Here is a 6,128-nt window from a genome sequence, read left to right as displayed (position 1 = left end):
CTTTCAAATTGATGGGATTTAAAGTTCAGAGTAAGGCTGGGGATTCTCAACATGTCCAATCCTCCCAGCTTTTGAAAAATGCTGAAGGGATTCTACGTGCAGATCCATAGGGGTAGGAATTAGATGCATCTTGTCTTACATATTCAGTTCTATTTCTCTCCATCTTTCCGCCTAATATATGTATAAAACTAAAAAAGATATTGCGATTTACTACAATTGAACAAGATTGACAAATTCTAAATTTTCCATCATTTAATTGGTCAAAGTAGAATGAATTATAATGCACACCAGCATTTTTCAGTGCTAATTTTTTTCTTCTCCCTTCCCCTCCCAAAATAACAACATAAGTTATATGGAAAAATCTGTATTTATTTTTTGTAATTACTTCTGGGCTGAGACCAAGTTTCCAAGTGGAAGTAAATTTTTATGTCCAAGTTATAACCTTTGAAAAACAGCTTATAATGAGAATGCTGACACAATTTTAAGTGGAGTGACATGAACGGTGCCAATATAATGTAGTCAAAATGTAGGAAATAAAGTATTTTGTTCCAGAAGAATATGAAATTCCCAAATTAAAGTATATGTCTGGCATTTACTGGATTCTACCAAACAACAATTTTGCAAAACATACAAGGACTTTGGGGAGTATAGGACTAAATCACAATTCAAAACCTCTTAATCTTGTATACAACACTTGAGACAAATGGATTCACAAGCCACAGGGGCTAACTTCATTACTTCCTCCAGAAACCCAAATGGGATTCACCCCGAGTAAATACTGGTAATAGATAAAATAAGAGTTCAGCAAAAGATCTTCCTAGCAGAAGTGTTCAAAAGCCCACATAAAATACAAAATGTTATAAACCACTTGTCGTGGTTTCAGCCCAGCCGGTAACAAAGGACCACGCAGCCGCTCGCTCACTCCTCCCGCCCCCCTCCGGTGGGATAGGGAGGAGACGGAGGAGAGAAAAGGAAAAAAAACAAAACTGGAACCTCGAGGGTTGAGATAAAGGCAGTTTACTGGGACAACACAAAGAAATTACAACAACAACAACGGTACTAATGAAAGAGTATACAAAAAGAGTGATGCACAGTGCAACTGCTCACCACCCGGGACCCGATGCTCCGCCACTTCCCCCCACCGAAAGTCGAGCCCACCCCCGGCCCGCTCCCCATTCATATACTGAGCATGATGTCACATGGTATGGAATAGCTCCTTGGCTAGTTCAGGTCAGCTGTCCCGGCTATGCCCCCCACCTCCCAGGTTCCTGTAAAAATTAACTCTATCCCAGCTGAACCCAGGACATTATCCACCCCTTATTCTATACCATCTACATCATGCCCAGATCTTACATTTTCCAATCAACCACTAACACTTTCCTTGTCTTATATATAAGTATATGGACACCCCCCCCCCCCGCGCGCGCACACACACACACACACACACAAATGGTATTCCTTTAGCCTATGGGCTATCCCTCTAATGTGTCCATCGATTTTATTTAGTCCATGACTTTGGGGCTCCATCCGTTGTAACAGTTCTTCAGGACAAGAGAGATGGTGTGAGATGTTGGGTTGTTGTATGCTGCCTCTGGAACTTGTGGCTAGTACATTTGGTGCAACCCACGCCCTTGGTCTGCAGGTCGAAGATGTTGATCTTGAGGAAATTGCTGGGTGTCAGTTCAAGTTCTGTCACTGTTGTACTTGGCTCAGTTTCAAAGTCCATCCTGCAGTCATTTGGGTAATTCTTACAGTAATACCCTTGATATGGCATATAGACACTATAGATACAATGACATGCATTGGCAGGTTATTTAGCAGATAAATATCATACAGCCCAATTCACTGGCTATTCTCTCCCAAAATCAAATCTCCCTGAGGTACACATCGAACTTCCCCATCCTTCTGCATCACCCACCAGGTGTACCCAGGTCCCTGAGCAAAAACAACCCCTTGAATGGGTTTGCCTCTGCTTGAGGGAGGACTAACCCAGACTGTCTTTCCTAACATACTCCTCATGCGCACTACAGGGACTTTATCCCCTTCTACAGTATGTGGAACTCCTGGTTGGGTGGGGCCAGCCCGATTGGCGGATCCTCTAGTATTAACTAACCAGGTGGCTTTTGTTAAATGTGTATCCCAATGTTTGAAAGTCCCACCCCCCATCGCTCTCAATGTAGGTTTCAGCAGTCCATTGTATCGTTCGATTTTTCTGGAGGCCGGTACGTGATAAGGGATGTGATATACCCACTCAATGCCATGTTCTTTGGCCCAGGTGTCTATGAGGTTGTTTCGGAAGTCAGTCCCGTTGTCCGACTCAATTCTTTCTGGGGTGCCGTGTTGCCATAAAATTTTCTCTTCAAGGCCCAGGATAGTGTTCCGGGCACTGGCATGGGGTACAGAATATGTTTCCAGCCATCCGGTGGTTGCTTCCACCATTGTAAGCACATGGCACTTGCCTTGGTGTGTTCGTGGGAGTGTGATATAGTCAATCTGCCAGGCTTCCACATATTTCTATTTCATCCATCGCCCTCCATACCACAGGGGCTTTAACCGCTTGGCCTGCTTAATTGCAGCACATGTTTCACATTCATGGATGACCTGTGCAATAGTGTCCATGGTCAAGTCCACCCCTCGATCACAAGCCCATCTATAGGTTGCATCTCTTCCCTGATGGCCTGAGGTATTGTGGGCCCACTGAGCCATAAATAGCTCACCTCTATGTTGCCAGTCCAGGTCCACCTGAGACACTTCAATCTTGGCAGCCTGATCCACCTGTTGGTTGTTTTGATGTACTTCAGTGGCCCGACCCTTGGGTACGTGAGCATCTACGTGACGTACTTTTACAACCAGATTCTCTATCCGAACAGCAATATCTTGCCACAGTGCGGCAGCCCAAATGGGTTTACCCCTGCGCTGCCAGTTGCCCTTCTTCCATTGCTGTAGCCACCCCCATAGGGCATTTGCCACCATCCATGAGTCAGTATAGAGATAGAGCACTGGCCACTTCTCTCTTTCAGCAATGCCTAACAACAGCTGGATGGCTTTCACCTCTGCAAACTGACTCGATTCACCTTCTCCTTCAGCAGTTTCTGCGACTTGTCATGTAGGACTCCATACAGCAGCCTTCCATCTCCGATGTTTTCCCACAATGCGACAGGACCCGTCAGTGAACAGGGCATATTGCCTCTCATTTTCTGGCAGATTATTATACAGTGGGGCCTCTTCAGCCCGTGTCACCTCCTCCTCTGGTGACATTCCAAAATCTTTGCCTTCTGGCCAGTCCGTGATCACTTCTAAAATTCCTGGGCGACTGGGGTTTCCTATGCGAGCCTGTTGTGTGATCAGTGCAATCCACTTACTCCACGTGGCATCAGTCGCGTGATGTGTAGAGGAAACTTTCCCTTTGAACATCCAGCCCAGCACTGGCAGTCGGGGTGCTAAGAGGAGCTGTGTTTCAGTACCAACCACTTCTGAGGCAGCTCGAACTCCTTCATATGCTGCCAATATCTCTTTTTCAGTTGGAGTATAGCGAGCCTCGGATCCTCTATGTCCCCGACTCCAAAACCCCAGGAGTCGGCCTCGGGTCTCTCCAGGTGCTTTCTGCCAAAGGCTCCAGATAGGGCCATTCTCCCCCGTTGCAGTGTAGAGCACATTTTTAACATCTTGTCCTGCTCGGACTGGTACAAGGGCTACTGCATGAACAAGCTCCCGCTTAATTTGTTCAAAGGCTTGTCGTTGCTCAGGCCCCCATTTAAAATCGTTCTTCTTCCGGGTCACTTGGTAGAGAGGACTTTTACAATTTGACTGTAATTTGGAATATGCATTCTCCAAAAGCCCACAACACCTAAGAAAGCCTGTGTTTCCTTTTTATTAGTCAGTGAGGACATAGCTGCTATTTTGTTGATCACATCCATTGGGATCTGACGACGTCCATCTTGCCATTTTACTCCTAAGAACTGGATCTCCTGTGCAGGTCCCTTGACCTTACTTTCTTTTATGGCAAAACCAGCCTTCAAAAGGATTTGGATTATTTTCTTCCCTTTCTCAAAAACTTCTTCTGCCATGTTGCCCCATATGATGATGTCATCAATGTATTGCAGGTGCTCTGGAGCTTCACCTTTTTCTAGTGCAGCCTGGATCAGTCCATGGCAAATAGTGGGGCTGTGTTTCCACTCCTGGGGCAGTCGATTCCAGGTGTACTGGACGCCCCTCCAAGTGAAAGCAAACTGTGGCATGCACTCCACTGCCAAAGGAATGGAGAAAAATGCATTAGCAATGTCCATTGTGGCATACCACTTAGCTGCCTTTGATTCCAGTTCATATTGAAGCTCTAACATATCTGGCACAGCAGCGCTCAGCGGTGGCGTGACTTCATTCAGCCCACGATAATCTACTGTTAGTCTCCATTCCCCATTAGATTTCCGCACGGGCCATATGGGACTATTAAAGGGTGAGTGAGTCTTGCTGATCACTCCTTGGCTCTCCAATTGGCAAATCAGCTTATGGATGGGGATCAGGGAGTCTCGGTTGGTGCGATATTGCCGCCGGTGCACCGTCGTGGTAGCAATTGGCACCTGTTGTTCTTCAACCTTCAGCAACCCCACAGCCGAAGGGTCTTGGGAGAGACCAGGCAGGGTAGACAGCTGTTCAATCTCCTCCATCTCCAATGCAGCTATACCAAAGGCCCAACCCTTTTGGGTCCTTGAAATACCCCCTCCTGAGATAATCTATACCAAGGATGCACGGGGCCTCTGGGCCAGTTGCAATGGGGTGTTTATGCCACTCATTCCTGGTTAGACTCATTTCGGCTTCCAATACAGTTAGCTCTTGGGATCCCCCTGTCACACCAGAGATACAGATGGGTTCTGCCCCTTTATAGCTTGATGGCATTAGGGTACATTGTGCACCAGTGTCTACTAGAGCCTTATATTCCTGTGGGTCTGACGTGCCAGGCCATCGAATCCACACTGTCCAGTAGACTCGGTTGTCCCTCTCCTCCACCTGGCTGGAGGCAGGGCCCCTCTAATCCTGGTTAGAATATCCGTTACCCACTTTTTGCACACGTGAATCAGAAGTCCCTTCAAGAGGATCAGAAATGAGATCAGCCCATCTACTGCATCCGGGGGACTGCTCACGGGAAACTGGAGCAGCAGTTTTCCAAGAAGAATCCTCTTTTCTGGTTGCTTTTTCTCGCAACTCCCGTACCTGTGCATCCAGGACTGAGGTAGGATTTCCATCCCACTTCCTCATGTCCTCTCCATGGTCACGCAGGTAAAACCACAGGTTAGCCCATCGTGTGTACTTTCTCTCTCCTCTCTCTTGGGCAGAGGAACGCTTACTCCCATTAACTGCAATGCGGGCCTGTACAGGTGAGGAGGAGGACATATCCACTTTGAATTGCTGGAACTCTTGGGACAATTCCTCTACAGCTGAGACACAGGCCCGTAGGGAGGAAGAGAGACTTCCTTCGTATTGCCGGAGTTGGACAGCCAATTCATCCACCGTTTGTCCATTGCCTTCTTTCCAGGACATTACTGCCAATGAGTTGGCATAGGTTGGTGGTGCACTTCATAGGAACTTCCGCCACATGGGTTGTGTGCATTGGACTTCATCTGGATCTGTGGGTGACTGCGCATTTTCTGGATCGTTATAAATCACCTCCAGCATGGCTAATTCCCTCAGGTACTGGATACCTCTCTCCATGGTGGTCCACTTGCCTTGGTGACATGTAACTTCATCCCTGAAGGGGTATCTTTCCTTTACACCTGACAGAAGTCGCCTCCAGAGGCTGAGGACTTGTGTTTTTCTCCCAATTGCCTTGTCGATGCCCCCTTCTCTAGACAGAGATCCCAACTGCTTGCCTTCCTTACCCTCTAATTCCACACTACTAGCCCCATTATCCCAGGATTGGAGCAGCCAGGTAACAATGTGCTCACCTGGGTGGCGGCTAAAATCTTTTCGCATGTCACGCAACTCACTCAGGGATAGAGATCGGGTAATTATTTCAGGTTCTGCCTCTTCCTCCTGTTCTCGTGATGACCCTGGTTCATCTTCATCTCTCACTAAGCAAACTGATTTCTTTGTGTGTTTCTTTTTCTGTACAGGGGCGACTGATACTGGCACAG

This window comes from Haliaeetus albicilla, chromosome W (genome assembly GCF_947461875.1).
Source record: "Haliaeetus albicilla chromosome W, bHalAlb1.1, whole genome shotgun sequence".
NCBI classification, from domain to species: Eukaryota; Metazoa; Chordata; class Aves; order Accipitriformes; family Accipitridae; genus Haliaeetus; species Haliaeetus albicilla.
This window is presented reverse-complemented; position numbering follows the sequence as displayed.